The sequence below is a fragment of the Miscanthus floridulus genome, chromosome 17 (assembly GCF_019320115.1).
Source record: "Miscanthus floridulus cultivar M001 chromosome 17, ASM1932011v1, whole genome shotgun sequence".
NCBI classification, from domain to species: Eukaryota; Viridiplantae; Streptophyta; class Magnoliopsida; order Poales; family Poaceae; genus Miscanthus; species Miscanthus floridulus.
This window is the reverse complement of record NC_089596.1, coordinates 21,140,027-21,158,667: the sequence shown is the minus strand read 5'-3', so window position 1 is coordinate 21,158,667 and position 18,641 is coordinate 21,140,027. Positions and strand designations below refer to the sequence as shown.

The 18,641-nt window shown below is 46.0% G+C and overlaps 1 pseudogene; it reads right to left on the bottom strand.

The window, feature by feature from the left end:
• Nucleotides 1–4,010: 4,010 nt before the first annotated feature.
• On the bottom strand, nucleotides 4,011–16,093 carry LOC136515383 (probable ubiquitin-conjugating enzyme E2 23; annotated as a pseudogene).
• Between the last annotated feature and the right edge of the window lie 2,548 nt (nucleotides 16,094–18,641).

Below are 18,641 nucleotides of genomic sequence, written 5' to 3'. Positions count from 1 at the left end.
GGTTCTTACAAACCGACACTGGTGTAAAACCGGCAGTGATGTGGAAAGCAAAAAAATGCACTAAAAATAGGAAAAAAGTCACAAGTCACGTGATTTTTCATGCAAAAAATGCGCGCTTCGTGGCCACCGGTGCTCGAACCCCTGACCTCTTGTTTCGCGTCTTTGGCCCCTAACCACTCCACCTGCAAGCTGTTTGTGTCCAAATGAGATTTTCGTCCTAGCCATTTTATGTTCATCTGATTTTAAAATGAGTATTTGGAACCCTAAATGAATTCAGATGAAAAACTTGTCAACTACAAAGATTTATAACTTTTCGAGATCTACAACTTTTATTTTGGTAGTTTCTTCATCCAAGATCATTTACAAAATTTAAATTTAAAATTTGAGAAATTCAAACGTAGTTTTTCATGACAAGATGATTTCAAATGAAAAAGTTGTCAAGTAAAAAATTACATAACTTTTCGAGATCTACAACTTTTGTTTTTGTTGTTTGTCCATCCGAGGTCATTTAAAAAATTCAAATTTCAAATTTTTGGAAATTTAAATATAGTTTTGCTTGACAAGATGATTTTAAATCAAAAAGTTGTTAACTACAATGTTTCATAACTTTTTGGGATCTACAACTTTCATTTTGGTAGTTTCTCCATCCGAAGTCATTTACAAAATTTGAATTTTAAATTTTAAAAATTCAAACATAGTTTTCTTTGACAAGATGATTTCAAATCAAAAAGTTGTCAACTACAAAGTTTTATAACTTTCCGAGATCTACAACTTTTATTTTAGTAATTTGATCATTTACTCATTAGACATAGTGATAGTAACAATGTTCACAAATGTTACATATCCCTCTTATAGTTTATGAAACTATAAAAGAGAGGTAAATTTTGTGAACAATGATAGTATCACTTTATCGGATAAAGAAATGACTAAAATAAAAATTATAGATCTTGATAAGTTCTATAACTTCTATGTTCATGACTTTTTCGGTTGAAATCATTTAGTATTCTAAAATGACGTTTGAATTTGCTATTTTTTGAAATTCAAAATTCAAATATATAAAACATAGTCACATGAAAAGATGGATAAAATAATAGCTATAACAAAAAAATTTAAATTGATAGAGCGTGATTTTAGAAAATTTTAGGAAAAAAATCATCAAATTTAAAGTTAGTACGAGTGAGAAAGACTAGTTAGAAATTTTAGCTAGAGATTAAAAAGAGAAATTAGAGTTCTTCAATAATTTCAAAATTTAATTTCAATCAGCATTTTAAAGTAGTAAATGATTTCAAATGAAAAAGTTGTCAACTATAGAGTTGCATAACTTTTCGAGATCTACAACTTTTGTTTTGGGTGTTTCTCCATCCGAGGTTATTTGAAAATTTTAAATTTTAAATTTTAGAAATCAAGCGTAATTTTCGTTAGATAGATGACAATTTTAAATGAAAATATTTGGACATCCAAACGATCTCAAATTAAAAAAAATTGAACTACAAAGTTGTAGATCTCGTCGAGTACTACAACTTTGATATAAAGTTTGTCTTCATCGGACATCATATGAGAAACTTATAAAGTTTTCTTACAGTATATCACTATCGGTTTAAGTCATGAATCGACAGTGATAGCCCATCACTATCGGTTTTTGGCTAAAACCGTCAGTGATGACCCAATATTACTGCCGGTTCTTAGTTAAAACCGACAGTGATATGAACCGACAGTGAAGACCTGAATATCAGTGTCGATTGGACTATCAGTATCCTATCACTGCCGGTTTTAGCCAAAAACCGACTATCACTATCGGTTTCTCAAAATTTAGCAGTGATAAGGCCGACAGTGATGTCCAATTTCTGTAGTAGTGTAACAAAGGCGGTAGAATTGGGAGGGTTGCCAAGTGGATGTGTTATTGTCATCTCTGTTGCATCTCCAACGGTATCTAAAAAAATACTCAAAAAACAGGTTTTTCAACCTTTGCAAAATATATTGGGAAACATAAAAAAGCTACAACTCCAACGGTTTACAAAATCTCACGCCTAAAAGATAAAAGATAATTTTACATCAGGAATCCTAAATAATTTCTAAATCGCACTAACCACTTTTATGCTTATTTCTCTCTTTACATTTGCATCAGGAACCCTGTCCTACTTTTTTTTCTTCCTCACATCCTTTCACCTCCAATTGAGGTGACGATACGCGCGCGTAACTTTACGCGCGTGGGGGTGGGTTTTTTTCAAGTGCAAAAAGATTAAGAGGTGGGTTCGGGTGTCGTTGGAGATGAGATTTTTTCAATCTTGTCAAAATTTCTAGATTGGAAGACTCTTTTAGGTAGTCTTGGAGATGCTCTTAAACATAACCAGGCAGGCCTCTGTGGGCTGGCATCTCTGTTAATTGGGCTACCCGACCGCCTATGGAAACGTGTTTTGATCGCTTTGGTACTCCTTCCACTAGCAATGCTCGTTGAACAAATCTATTATCTATTATAATCCACCAACAGTGCGTGACATTCAATGATTCCCCTCCTCCAAAACTCAATTGTTGCTTTAGTTATTTGCTGAACATTATGTTGTGATTGTACAAAGAAAAATAATTAACTGAAGAAATATAGATGCCCTGGCCAAACGGGCCGCCCGGCACGGCACTAGCACTAGCACGGGCACGGCTAGGCATGGCACTACGCGGCACGGTAGACTAGCCGTGCCGTGCCTATCAGTGCCGCCGTGCCGAGGTGTCGGCCCAGGCACGGCACTATTAGGTCTTAGCCGTGCCGTGTCGTGTCACTGGGCACGGTGGCCCAGCAGTGCCTATGCCGGCACTAGCACTACAAGTGATCAAACACCTCAAACTGATAAGAATATCAGGGACAAGTTCATCATCTCAAGCACCTCAAACAGATCAGAATATCAAACACCTCAAACACTTCATCGTCTCAATCTTAAGTTATAAGTTCAGAGAACTTATCAAAGACTCAAAGTTACATGTTCACAGAACTTATCAAAGACTCAATCATATAATCACACAAACACAGGCAGAGAACAAGGGTTAGGGTTAGGGATCCATCCATCGCCACTCGTCGGCGCCCCGGTCCCTCAACGGCTTCAGACAAAATAGAGCAAGGGTTAGTAGAGATTGAGGGTTAGGGTTAGGAATTGAGCAAGGGTTAGGTCGATGGCGACTTACCTTCAAAACCAGAGCACCAGAGTCACCGGCGAGGTTGACGAGGCATGGATTCGGCCAGGAAACCGACGGATCTGGCTAGGAAACCGATGGATCCGGCGAGGTCGACGACGGATCCGGCGAGGAAACCCACGGATCTAGCCAGGAAACCGACGGATCTAGCGAGGTCGACGAGGGATCCGGAGAGGACGAAGCGAGATCAAGGGTTAGGGTTAGGGATTGAGCAAGGATTAGGGTTAGGGATTGTGCCAGTGCCAGCCAACGGTGGCTCCAAAGGCCACCGGAGAGCGAGAAGAAGTCGGAGGCGAGAGAGGAGAGCGAGTCACCGATGCGGCGCCGCTGACTCGCCGAGAGAGGAGAGCGAGGCGAGAGAGGAGCAGGCGAGACAACGCTACGGGGGGAGAGCCGAGAGCGAGGCGAGAGAGACAGAGAGTGAGAGCAAATGAATTAGGGCAACAGAGACGCGGCCGGTCGGACAGGACAGGCGGTTTTATACCCCCGATTCCAACGGCCGGATCTAATGGTCTGATGGGAGCAAGGCCGGGGATCCAATGGCCACCTGCGGCTGAGCCATGCCGCTGCCGGGCCGGCCCATATAGCATGCCGTGCCCGGGCCAGCACTACGGGACAGAATGATGGCCCAGGCACGGCACTAAGGCCGGGCCATGCCAGGCACTGGCACGAAGGCCGTCGGGCCAAGCCGTTCCTGGGCCGTGCTAATTAGTGCCATGCTTGGGCCGGCCCGTAGTGCCCGGGCCAAATGGCCAACACATCAGCTCAGCATCGCAACTGCAGAACCGATAGAAAACCTAGCTAGTCGGTCATTTGCATGTTGCAGTCCATCAGGCAGGAATAGACCATGAATGCCGGTGCGTAGCGGCTAAATGCACGGCAAGCGGGAGCCGCAACCGGCCGAACTGCTCGCACCCGTCGGCGCCAATCTCGGTGAACGCCTCAACGAGCCGCGGCACGATGCCGTTGAGCGCGAGCCTCAGTTCTGTTGAGCACGGCCGCCGCCCGCCCTCCCCCTCCGCCGTGGCGTGGGCCTCGACATCGAGCGTGCCGACAGGGTAGCCCTGCAGGTAGGCCTCACATGCCCGGAGCATGAACCTACCACGGCGGCAGAAGTGGAATGCCACGAGTGCCTTGTACCCCGCCGGCAGCCGACGCAGCAGGTGGAGCATGGTCTGGAGGGTGAGCACGTAGGCATTCTCAGCGTAGGGGAGCACGTTGCGGGCACCCTCACTACCGGACTCCCGGCCTTTGCCGAGAGCCCGAAGCTCTCGGCAAAGATGAGTTGATGCTCGGCAAACTATTTACCGAGAGCAGCTCTCGGCAAAGAGCCATCGGCAAAACATCTACCGGCAAAGGATTCTTTGCCAAGAGCCCCTCTCGGCAAAATATTTATCGAGAGTAATGTCAAGGCTCTCGGCAAACTCTAGCTCTCGGCAAACTGGCGCGCCCTAGTAATGACCAAACGACCGCTAACGGTGTGATAGCTTCTTTACCGAGAGCGACCGTCGGCAAAGAACTTCTTTGCCGAGAGCGACCGTCGGCAAAGAATTGCTAAAAAAAGATTTGCGGCAGAGGTGGTGTTCAAAAAAATATAGGTTTGCCGAGAGCCGACCACCAAGCTCTCGGCAAAGAGGCAGATTTGCCGAGAGCCGACCACCAAGCTCTCGGCAAAGAGGTAGATTTGCCGAGAGCCCTACTCTCGGCAAAGAGTCCAGAGAGCATTTTTTTATTTTTGTTTATATTTCCCGCTTCAACAACACATATTTCACAAATATAACACATCATCCACATCACATATATCACAAATATGTCATCCACATCACATGTCTCACATTATAATCCATCTAAACATCTCAAATCCAACGACACATGTCCATCTCAAAGTGCTAAGTTCATCTCACACAAGTTCATGTCACAAAGTGCTAATACATGATGAAGAACAACAGGCTCACCCCCAAGGCTCCCACCCTCCCGATGGCGGCTGCTGCTGCGGCGGAAGGTGTGGATACGGCTGGTACCCTGACCCTCCCGACGGCTGCTGATGCAGCGGAAGTTGTGGATACGGTTGGTGCCACGACCCTCCCGACGACGGCTGCTCAGGCACATCATTCGAACCCGCCGATTGATTCTGCACAAAGGAGAAGAAAAATTAGTAATTATAGTAATACTAAGGCATATAATTGTAATCTAAGCGTAGACAAGTCAAAATTTGAAGAACTAGGTATAAAATTGTAATCTAAGCCTAGACACATCAAAATTTCGGCAGCACCTCCCCTGCACGGTGGGGTTTCCAAAACCTGCAAGAAAACCAACGGCACGATAGCCGCCCACCACATATCAACGGCATGATGGCCGGCACACATATATATCAACGGCACGATGGCCGACATGTACAGTAAAGAGCTTTTGTTAGAGAAGTTGAACTCACGTATGAGTAAGGTGGGTATGGGTAAGGCGGTGGAGGAGCGAACAGCTCTAGTGGTACTGGACGACCCATCGTGACGCTAAGACTTGCCACGTACTGAGCCAAGGCGTCAAACCTCGCCCGCTCGGCCTCTCACCTCTGTCGCTCGGCCTCCCGCTCCCTCTGTCGCTCTTCCTCCACCCTAGCCTTATGCTCCTCGAGCGCATGCACCTCTTCGCCGAGAGCCAGCTCTCGGCAAACCATTGATCTAGGCCAGGTAAAAAAAAGAAATCTACGCCGAGAGCGGGCCTAGTTGCTCTCGGCAAAGAGCCTTTGCCGAGAGCAATCCCCTGAAGCTCTCGGCAAATAATATCCAAAAAAATTAATAAACAGCAAATGGCTCCGGAAAAATACGAAATTTTGCCGTGTTACAACTTATGCTCTCTAATGGCTATACAAAAAGTTTGGAACTTCAAAACTAATTCGACCGTGACATTGTTTGAAAATCCTAATGACTCCTTCTCAACTTTATGAAACTTATTCGGAGATGTCTCAGATTGTAAGAATCATACGCAACCACTTGTGCGAAACATTTTCAATTTTTTACCACAGCCTCCAAGTGTGATACCATGACTTCATTGCAAATATCACAATTTTCCGACTTCGTTTCCTTTTTTAAGAATTTTTAAATCGTTGGGCGACATATGTTCGTGGTCTTTGATTCGTAAAATAAAAGGTGAAAAAAACGTCAACAAGATGTTATTTGCCCTCAATAATGCATAAATAGCATGAATATCATTTTCTACTTAATTTTCTCCCATGTTTAAATCAATCGCTGTTCAAATTTTAATCGATTAAAAAAACTCCTTGAAATGCAATTAATTAATTATATATAGCAAATAATTACAAAAATACACAAAATTTTAATATTGAGTACAACCTGTAGTATGTCTATAGAGAAAAAAGTGTGGAGCATATGAAAGAAAAAATAATTTAATTGGAGAGAGTTAGGAGAAGAGAAACACATGCACATGAAATATAGAAACCACATTTGCCGAGAGCCTGGGAGGGGCTCTCGGCAAATATTTGCCGAGAGCGGCGCTCGGCAAAGAGTTTTGCCGAGAGCAGTAACGGAGGGGCTCTCGGCAAAGCGGTGACGCCGTCAGGGCAGGTCACGGCTATGGGCCCGCGGCAATGTTTTGCCGAGAGCCTGATTTTGCCGAGAGCGCGGCCTACGGCAAAGGACCGTTTTGCCGACGGGCATTTTTTGCCGAGCGCGGCTCTCGGCAAAACGGCCCACTTCGCCGAGAGTTGTTGCTTGCCGAGATACAGGCCCACGGCGATCCTGTCACTTGCCGACGGCCGGTGTTTGCCGAGAGCCCGCGTTTTTGCTCTCGGCAAAAATCTTGGATCTCGGCAAAGGACGTTTTTCCGGTAGTGCCTGCGGCGTGCCGAGCTGGTACGCGTACTCGGACTCGTTGTAGTAGGGCTGCGCGATGAGCACGAGGCCCTGGAGGGAGACGACCACCTGGAGGACACTGGAGCTGGCCGGCGACCAGTGCTCGGGCCCCTTGCCGGCGTCGAGCAGGCTCAGGCACACGCCGCCCATGTCGTCCAGGTTGGGGTTCAACCAGATCGAGGCCGAAGGAGTGGTAGTACACTAGCGGCGGCACGGCCGGGTACGATGGCGGCAACTGCATGTCGAAGAAGAAGAGGCCGTCGTGGTATGGCGTCCCCGCCGCGCCCGCCATCGCCGCCCGGAGCAGGTCCATGCGGTCCTCGAATGTCCGCACGTAGATGGTGTCTGCATGCATATGCATATATACATTGTGAGACACGTTTAGATCTTGGCACAAATACTTATCTTTGTGCATTTTTAATAACGTAATATATTATATGGATATTGTCTGTCGCACAATGTACCTGGCAGGTTGTTTTGTAGAATTTCCCATTCCTTCTGTACTCTCTTGGTCCATTTCCTCACATCATCACCGGTGCCCTGTGTCAGTGTATGCATGAAAATCTTTAAAACATGTAAGTGATGCCCATATATGTATGATGAATATAACATGTACAGTTCTGTATAAGTAGTAACAGTCGGTTTCTCCCAAAAGTGAAACTCAATCTCATATAAATTCTAACGATTCAATTATAAAGTATGTGTACCTATGATTCATATTTCATCTCCTTACTTACGCAAGCGACCGAGTACATTTTTCTCAAAGACAATATACATAAAAATTAATTTTATCTTACTATTACTAATTAGAGGACTAATAAAGTCACTGTTAATTCTCACGACGCCCTAGTAGAACAACAAAAGATCATTGCTACAAATTCTCACAAAGAAAGATATATAGGATTCAACTCGGTAGCCTTGTCACATCTATATTATGTTTTTGCTAAAAGCTTACCTACATTTGTTAGTATGAAATTAAATTATTTACCTATATATACCATTACAAATACAAAAATATAATGTATACAAAGTAACCCAATATACCATAAATAAACTTCTAATATACTTCCCGTGTCCCAAAATAAGTACACATCTCGTATTTCAAAGAGTCGGTTAATATTTAGTTTGACCAAAATACATGTATTTTTATAGTAAAACTATTTAGAGATAAATATTAATACTATTTTCCATAAATATAGATCGGTTAACTCCTCGAAATACGAGATGTATATTTATTTTCGAACAGGGGGAGTACTTATGTATTATAAGATTCTATCACGTGCAAGATAATGGATTGGTAGAGATCATGGACTATTAATAACCAAATCAATTATGCATGGGCACCTGCTCCTTTTCATGGAGGAAATGGTGATCAGGAGGGCACTGCGTGACGTCGAACTGCCGGAAGTGAAACGAGTCACCACTGGCAACATTATCTCCGGCTGCCTGCTTCTTAGTGGAGCCATCACCATTAACACCCCCTTCGCCGCAGCTCGCCGGGCCAGCAACAACAACCCCAGCGGGCACGTCGTCGACGGTCTTCATCATCTCCATTGCTGCCGGCACTAAGCTTGCTGGTGCCAGTTCATGGACAGAGGCACTGTCGATGGCAGTGGCAGAACCATTATCACCACCGTCACCTTCGCCACCATTCTCGTTGCCCTAGTAGGATCAAACGTAAGATTGCCAGTAGAGGATTTATAATATGATGCACACATTGTATATATATATATATATATACTAGAGCACATTGAGATGCATGTAAATTTTTTGAAGAGAGACTGGAGGGCCGGCCGGCCGAAGCCCCTACAGAGTCTGATACTATGCATACTGTGACTGCAACGGTAGCGGCTGGTTCTTCTTCTTCTTCAGGCATGTCCTCCTCCGCTGCCTTGTCGACGGCGTTGATGTCCACGACGGAATATGATTCCACTAACTCTACCTCATGAGGCAACACCTGAAATTTGCACGTCCATCAACTGAAATTAGCGGGATAATTTGTCATTATCACGTGAAAGTTATGTAGATGCACCCCACGGTTAGTCAACAGCTCCAACGTTTAATATTGAGAACTACTCCCTCCGTCCCAACTTATGTCATTACAATTTTCTTGCAGAGTCAAAACATCTTAAATTTGATCAAAATGATAAAAAGAATTATAAAGATTTATGACATGAAATAGATATATTATGAAAACATAATTAATGAAGAATCTAATGATACTTATTTTATATCATAAATGTTATTATTTTATTATATAAATTTGGTCAAACTTGAGATGCTTTGACTCCCAAAAAAGTTATAATAACTTACAATTTGAGATGAAGGAAGTACTTGTTCTGCTATATTTTATTTTAATATATATTTACTATTGCCAAATTAGGTTTTGCAGTAGACTATGCCGATATCAAAAAAATAAATATTTATGATGGAATCGTAAGCATATGGACTTGGACGTAGTAGGCCTTTCTTTCTTTCTTTCTTTGTCAATTTGGCTTCAGGTGGATCTTTTAATTAAAATCGATCTTTGAAATGCCTCTTTAGGAGGTTACAATATTGTTTATCATCTTTCTCCTACCATATTTAGAAGGTTACAATATTGTGGTTGCCTCCGCCCCATCTCCGATCCATCTCCTCCAGTAGTTACAGTCTTACAGACAGCGTCACCGTGCCACTACTCCTGCTCGGTGTCAAATTTATCCTTTTCTTTAATGTACCTCTTGATTTCAACATGCCTCCCACCCACACAATTGCACATCCCAATCCACCCCAATGGACAATCTCCCATATCTCCTTTTGTCCTCTCTCTAAGGGCTTGTTTGATACATATGTATACATATATATACGCGTATACATGTATGTACCTCAACTCAATAATTTCACTATAATCCACTCCAACACATGTGAATCGAGGTGGATACATATACATTTAAATAAGGCCTAAGGTCCCTCACGGCAAAAAAAACCCTTCTCTGATAAAACCTTATTTGTTCGTTTCAAGCTATTGAAATGTACTCACTTCATTATTAATAATGCACTTTGACTTTATCTTAAGTTAAACTATTTTTTAAAAAAAAACACATTTACGAGTTTAAATAAATCATGTATCAAAATATATTTTATGAAAAATGTAATGAAACGAATTTAATGTTCTAGATATTTGACTTAAAATCAAAGTAAGAAATTTGACTTATATATAAGACAAATTGAAAAAACCAAAGTGAACTAATAATTTGATAAGAAGCATGACTCGCCTTTTTATGCAACACTACTAGAAACTCGAATTGTTCTGTGCGTGAAAAATTGTTCTGTGCGTTTTTTTGGTACGAACAGAAAAATTACGATTTTTCTATCGGTTTCAAAATATCCCGACAGAAAAATATGAAAACCCACAGAATAATTGTATGATTTTTCTGTGCGTGACAATACACACACGGAAAAAATCAGCACTCACAGAAAAACTCAATTTATTCTGTCGGTGCTTTAAAAACGCACAGAAAAAATGTATGCACGCACAGGAAAATATATGCAAACGATAAATAAAAAAACGAAGAAGTGCTAACCCTAACCCGCCGGCCGCCGCACGCACGCACTCGCGCCTGCTTGGCCCTCCTCTCCCTGCCCCCGCTCCCTCTCACTACCTCCCACCGGCGGCCCCTCCCCTCCTTGCCTCGCGCCGCCCCGGCCCCTCCCCTCCTTTCCTCCCGCCGGCGGCCGGCCCCGGCCCCTCCCCTCCTTGCCCCCCACCGCCCCGGATCCGCCGCCTCGTCTCCTCCCGCCGGCGGCCGGCTCCCTCCCCTCCTCTCCTCCCGCCGATGGACGGCCCCGGTCCCTCCTCTCCTTGCCCCGCGCCGCCCTAGATCTGCCCTGGATCCGCCGCGCCGCCCCGGATCCGCTGCCACCTCTCCTCCCGTCGGCGGCCGGCTCCCTCCCCTCCTCTCCTCCCGCCGGCGGCCGGCCCCGGTCCCTCCCCTCCTTGCCCCACGCCGCCCCGGATCCGCCCACGGTGGCCGTCCCCGGCCAGAGCGCAGCGCGGCTGGGCTCCGCCGGTGGCCGGCATCGTGCCTGCTCACCGGTGCTGCATATTGAGTGTGTGTACACTGAAGAATATGTCATGGATTTTTCGAGATGTCCAGCGCTCGAGGATCTTGAGATCACCTCGTGCATATTCGAAGCCTGTGAGTTCATCTCCCCGTCTGCGAAACGCTTGAGCTTTGTCAAGTGCAGATTTGGTGTTCGCCCAGGGGAAAATGATGACCGCTCTCATATTTCTGCTGCCTGTGTCCTTATTTTGGTATGAACTTTAGTTCTTTTAATTTGTTAGTTCATGATATAATTATCCAGCTACTAAATTAAATTTAGTTCATGATATAATTATCCATGAATGTTCTTTTACAGATCAGGTTGTGGAGATACAATGATATATGTAAGAAGTTACCTTGTCCTTATTTTGTCATGAACTTTAGTTCTTTTTTTTAGTTCACGATATATTTAACCAACTATATTCTACATCTATTAACATGAAAAGTAATAAAGTCCAAGTCAATTGCTATGCATCCATGTGCTTTGAAAGACCAGGTTGTGGTGAATACATGTAAGAGTTTTTTATGATATGTATCCATAACTTGTTCTGCATACGCTTCAGTTCTTTCAATTTCTCAGTTGATGAATAACTAAACTAGGGATATTGATGATTTTCCTTTCAGCATAAATGTTGTAGATGAGCTTATAATATTTAAATGCAGTGCTTATATATTCAATGTTCATATATGTCCACCTCAGTATATATCATCGCATGATCAGATCTTAAGTTTAAGTCATGACTTGGATTTATCCATTTGCAATTCAGTTTAATTTCAAAAAGGACTTGGAATGTTGCCCTATGTTTCACAAGTTAAGAATATTTTGTCTTGTTGATTGGTGTCTGTCTGGAGATCTCCATGCATTGCTTAGCTTTCTCCAGCACACACCAAATCTTCAGAAGATCACTCTACAATTTAACCCAAACAAAATCATTACATTGATCTGGTTGGTGTAATTCAATTTTTGGACAAATGAATTATACGTTTATGACTGTTGTTCTCTCTTTCTATTGGTTGTATGTATTTCTCTAAAATAAAATGGTCTATATGCTTTTACAGATTGAAACAATGTCTTATTTCTTAGCAATAATTTGGATATTTTTGTGAAAGCGCCGACTAGTATAGCACCTCATGTATGTTACTAGTTTGGTACATGTCAAACTGCCTGTTAAAACCATTTGTTTTGTTTGGTTACTTCTTTGTTCTATTTTCTCATGTAGGTATGCAACCAGCAAATCTACGACTTCTATTTTCTCCCCTTCCCTAACTATGTCTTGTGACTTTTTTTGTTTTGTACTACTCTTGAGTGGCTATGATGAATCAAGTTTCCATTAGAGAACTTCTGCACTTTAGCACCTTATGAGCTGGTAGCCTGGTACTTGGGATATTTTGTTCTGTTTGCTGCTTAACTAGGATGGCTTGTACCAGTACAAGCAACCAGTTCTGTGGCCAGTTCAATTCCCATTAGAGAGAGAGAATTAAATTAAGCTCCAGGTGAAATTAAGTTGCAGTTGTCATGCTGATAATGGGTAAATCTGAGCCATTTCTCGAGTTCTTTTGCTTTTGATAATGGGTAAATTTCTGGAGATGGTCACTGTCTTGTGGTATTTCTTCTGTGAAATTTTGGTAATTATATACTTTCAAATGTGAAATTTCTGGAGATGGTCACTGCCTGCCTGTCATTTCTTTTGCACTTGTAGATTTGTAAGTTCTTCCTGTCTTTTGTAGCTGTACTGCTTTGTTAAGGCTAGAAGTAATTATGGGCAGCATTTGTATTATGAAAACTTGAGTATGTGTAAGAACTAAGAAGCTTGTCAGCCCAAGTATCTATTTCAGCTGGTTGTCTCTTAGCAGGGAGCTGGTTTTCCTCATCCTGCAGTTTCTCGATGAGGAGAAGTTCAAGGAGACGGTGCACAAGTGAGTACTCGCCATGATCATGAATGGGGTTTTTGGAGCCTTGCTTTGCTGGGTGAGCTGGGATTTCTAATGCTTTTTGCGGTTGCCCATGCAGGATGGAGCAGGAGTCGGGCTTCTACTTCAACATGAAGCACTTCGAGGACCTCGTGCAGGGCGGCGAGTGGGACGAGGTGGAGAGGTACCTCAGCGGCTTCACCAAGCTGGAGGACAACCGCTACTCCATGAAGATCTTTAAGATCCGCAAGCAGAAGTACCTGAGGTACCTCAGCGGCTCCACATTTGGATCTTTATATGTATGCTATCTATTATGTTGTGATGAAATTATAGTATGGACAATTCATATTTGCTGCATGGTTAAGGGTTTTTTCTGTCGGTGGTTCTTTTTATTTTTCTGTGCGTTAACCGAGATCGACACAACATTTAAATTTAATCTACCTAACGCAATTTTTCTGTGCGTGTAACACCCACAGAAAAATCATTTTTCTGTCGGGCTTTTTCTTTTTCTGTGAGGATTAACGCACACAATATTTAAAATTAATCTGGGCTAACGCAATTTTTTTTGTGCGTGTAACACCCACAGAAAAATTGTTTCTGATGGCGAACACACAGAACAATTGAATTTTTCTGTCATCATATTTCTGTGGGTATTTTTCTGAGAGTACACCATCAGAAAAATATTTTTCTGACGGGATTCGTATTTTCCTGTGTGTTTTCGCACACACGGAAAAAACCAAGTTTCCAGTAGTGCAAGGGCTAATTGCTAGCTAGCTAGTTGAAAATTAGCGTAAATTCGTCCAAACAGGAGAGCTAATAGGTGGCCTAAATTTTTAGCCCAACTTACTAGCCATGTATATCAAACAATACCTTAAATATTAACAAAGGATTAATAATATATACCACATGCATGAGATGAATTTTTAGCTAACCTTTGACGTGTTGCCGTCTCCCCACTTGACCAGGACATGTGAATCAGATACATCAATAACGTCAATAACGTGGCCGACCCATGAAAGATCGGCGCCGGCGGCATCCGCTACTGCTTCTGCTTCCGTGTCGTCGCCAACAATGCGTACGACAACATCTCCATAGAAGACGCCGTGGTCGTAATCCCTGGCCAGATCGTACGCGCTCACCACGGTCGTCTCGTCCACCACCTTGGGCGTGGGCTCCTCCTCGTCCCCCGGCACCGGGCTGCTGAGCCACGACACGCGCACGGTCTGGTCCTTCCCAGGGGCGGATCCACCAATATGGCATGGTCTGGTGGCCGCCAGACCTCCCCGCCGGCGAGCCCCCCTCCACCTCCACCTCCCCCCGGCGCCCGGACCTGGCAGCCATGGCCGACATCTGTAGTTGCTTCTCTATTTTTTTCGCGAGTACAGAACTCCAACTCTCCGAGGAAGACGACGAGCGTCGGGCGGTCGAGTGAAAGGCGGAAGAGGTACCGCTGTTGCCTGTTGGCAGGGCTTATTTGGGCTGCGTCAGCGTGATGGAAGCCCACGCGCGCAGGGCCCAGGCGGAAGGTGAAAAGCTTCCGATCTACGTACGCTCGGGGAGACGGCGATTCAATTCCTGTCCGCGGTTTGTCGTCCGCCTGGCGCCTGTCCGGCTTCCTTCGTGTTCGCGGTTTCGTGCTTCCAAGTTTCACCGTCCAGTGCAGCACGCCTCCACCACGATAAACTAGTCACCAGTGCAGCACCGTGATCAAGTAGGATGGACAGTGATTTTGCTGCAGCACAGATAGGGAAAAAGAACGGGAAAGTGAAATTGATCCCAAATTATGAAATTGATTCTCCTTGCTTTTGTAGTCGGGCAATTAGTTGATGTTTTAAACTTCAATTTACAATATTTTTTAAATGTTAGTCGTAGGCTTGAAGGCATATTTTAGCACGATTCTGCTTTGTCACAGAACCTAGTAGTACAAAGTTCGCCATAGGTGGATTTTTATCCTCGATCCGCCACTGGTCCTTCCAGTGGAAGCCTCTCACAATGCGGACGCGAGGCACCGCCGTCGCCGCAGCCGCCGGTCCATCGTCTGCGGGTGCGAGCTCATCGACGGCGTCCAGGCTGACGACGCGCTGCCCCGGGAAGAACTCCTCGGTGTGGCTGTTGAAGTGGACGAGCGACGCCGAGGGCACGCCGTGCCGCCGCGTGCCGTCCTGCCACAGCACATCGACGGTGGTGCGGGTGTCCGTGACGACGGACATGGGCGGCGTAGTAGCGTCGGCGTCGCGAAGGAAGCAGCGGTCGCCCAGGCCCCAGAAACAATGGTCGTCGGAGCAGAAGAAGGCGAGGTCGCGAGCGCGCTGCTGCGGCGGCGGCGCGGACGCCCGGACGACTTCCTGCCGCTTGGTGCCACCCAGGCGCGCCGACGCGGCCGAGCACGTCCGCCAGCTCCACCCTGGCGACGGTGCCGCCGCCCTCGGCGTGGGTGCTCTGCCACTGGCCGCTGAGCCACCGCGCGGCCTGGAAGACAGAGGTGTCATCGGCGCCGACGGGCTGCCCCGGGTAGAAGAGGCTGTCGCAGTACGCGTCCGGGCGCAAGCCGCTGCTGTGGCGCTTCGTCACGGAGGGGACCCTGCAGACGGCGCCGTCGTCGAACCGCACGTCGACGTCGACGGACACGTCGAGGACCCGGCCGAGCCACGGGCCCGACGTGACGAAGTCGCCCTCGACGAGCTCCGTGACGCCCCGCAGCAGGGACTGCGGCACGCCCCTGGCGAGCACCACCACCGTGTCGGAGCCGGCCGAGTCGGAGTCGACCAGGTCGACCACCGCGTCCACCCCCGTGACGACCCCGGCCTGGCCACCGGGGTCCGAGGCGGACGCGACCATCTGGCCGGGGTGGAAGAAGGCCCTGTCCACGACGGTGAGGTCGTCGCGCTCCGCGTGCACCACGGCGCCGCTGACGCACAACACGGCGAGCTTGCCCTCGGGCGTGCCGGGCCGTTCCACCACCAGCCCTCGGTCCCCTGCTAGTGCATGGGAGTTGAAAGTCACGAGATCCCCAATGTCAGCTGTGGATTTCTTCGACGTGCCGTCGTCCGACATTGCTTAATCAATGTAGTTCAGCTAATCTAATTCAAATCTAATCTAAAAAAAAACAAGCAACGATTTTTGACAACGCATTGTTCATATTTATATAGTGCATCATGGATGATCTTGTAGTAGTCAATCGGGGCTCCGGAGCTGGAGTTTGTAAAATTTCCGTGTCCAAACGGGGCAGGTACAGTCCTTCCATAATTCCACAGGCACTGAGGCGAAAACGGGTCAGCAAATAGTTCCCAAACAAATAATTGGTAGATTGATGAGTTTTTCGAGTGGCTAAAAAAGGTCAGAAGCATATTTGTTGGTTCCTCTAACAGTTTTTAAAATAACGGTCTTAAACTATTTTTAAATTATCCTAACAACTTCTATACTTTCTTTCTCGCGTATATTTGCATAAAGATCCTCTTTCTACTTCCTATTCTTTTCTACGTCCTTCCACCTTCAAATTGGCCGATGGATCCCGTATCGATAATGCTCGCACGCCTTCAGAACAGATATGATTGGCCCAACTCCTCTCACGGCTTCTTCATATTATTAAAAAAAATCTGGATGCTTCCACCGGGATGGAACCGCCTTGCGCTGCGTGCCCTGTGCCTCACACCTCACGTCAGACCCGCCTCATGCTGCGCACCCCACCCGTACCTCGCGTCACGCTCCATCCGTGCCTCGTGCCGCGAGCCAATCGTGCCTCGCGCTGCACTCCTCAGTGAGTCTTCATTGGGTGGCAGCAATTAGATGAGCACATGTTGCAACCACATGTTTTGTTTCAGAAGTATGTTATATATGTTTCATCTAGATATTGCAAAAGTAGCAGATCTGATGTTGCATATGTTACAACGGCTATACACTCGTGTTGCAAGTATATGTTTTAAATGTTTTAACTCTTTCAAACGTATGTTGCAAGTGTGTTTTCCAAATGTTTCAGCTGTTTTATCTAGATGTTGCATGTTTTCATCTGGATGTTGCATATGTTGTAATGGCTATACATGTATGTTGTAAGTGTATGTTCCAAATCTTTCACCTATTCCAGACATATATTGTAATTATTTTGTCTAGATGTAGCATATATTGCAGTGGTTATACACATATGTTGCAAATATATATTTCAATTGTTTCACCTAGTTTTAGTATGTTCCAGCAAGTGCTGCTCCCCACGTGCTCTGACTCGCGGGCACGCACGCGCTGCGCGCACCCATCCAGCGCTGCCTATCTCTGTCATGCGGGCCAGCTCTATCAGTCGGACGTGCACGAACGGACGTTAATTGCCCAAACTGCCAAGCACCCCTTGGTCAAAGTGCTTACGCGCATATAGAGCGTCAGAGCGGACGAGCACCCAATGGACACAGAACCAGGTGCCCCTGCATCACTAGGCTTGGTCCCCCATGGTGGAGCATGCAGCTAAGGTCAACACATGGGTCCGGCTCTTCGCACTATGCTCTCTCCCTCTTTCTCGCATTGGTCTCTCTCGTATTGTGGCACGCGCGTTGTGTTCTCTCTCTCATTGGGGTACGCGCGGTGTGCTCCCTCTCTCTCGCATGCAGCTGGGCGGGCCCATGTACATGCTCTTCTAGGCAGGCATAGCAGTAGCAGGAGGCATGGGGCGCAACAGCACGTGGACAGGCGCAACGGTATGCGCGGGCGTCCGAACGCGCCTGTCTATCTAGACATCCAGACACTAGCATGGCCCATCCTGTATATATCCATGCAATTTGGTTGATTTTTGCAAGTGCAGAAATATTATGAGTTGAGATAGAGAGTCCTTGGAGAATAGTTTTTTTAATCTTGCCCAAAAATATCTAGATTGGGAGTGTGTCGACAGAATATCGTCGGCAGTCCTCCGAGGGGTATCCCACGAAGGTAGATTGATCGGCAGAGAAGAGTGAGATCAAGAACAAGAAGGCAACAGAGACACACGAGTTAAACAGGTTCAGGCCGTCAGTGTGACGTAATACCCTACTCACGTGGTCTGTTGGTTTGTATTAGCTATCGTATAATATTGTGTGAGTTTGGAGGGGGTCCCTGCCCGCCTTATATAGTCGGGGAGCAGGGTTACAAGTCGGTTAGATCTAAGAGATAACCGAAAAGTAATAACTGATTACATGAATCTTGGGATCATACGTATCCTAACAGATCTCGTAGTATCTTTAGGATATCTTTCCGGTGTCTTGCGGGAGGCGCCGAGCAGAGTCGTGCCCCGCAAGGCTTTGTCTTGTGGGCTGGGTCGCCCCTAGGGGCGCAGCCCATGTGGTCTGCCATGGGTATCCAGGGTCGTACCCCCCACAGCTAGTTCCCGAGCGCCTTGTACCCGTTGTGCAACACCGTCTTGAGCTAGTCCGAGCAGGTGCGAACAAAGCCGAGCAGTCAAACTCATGCTTCGACCACCGTGATGAGTTGCCAAGCAGCATGTATCGTCTCCGAGCAACATAACCCAAGTACGGCTTACCATAAGGGTGTAAGGAGCTCAAGCTCAGAATCGAAAATTTCTTCGTAATGGACCAAGTATGCCCATTTAGAGTCCGACCATGAGAAAAAGAGGCGCGGAGTCTTCCAG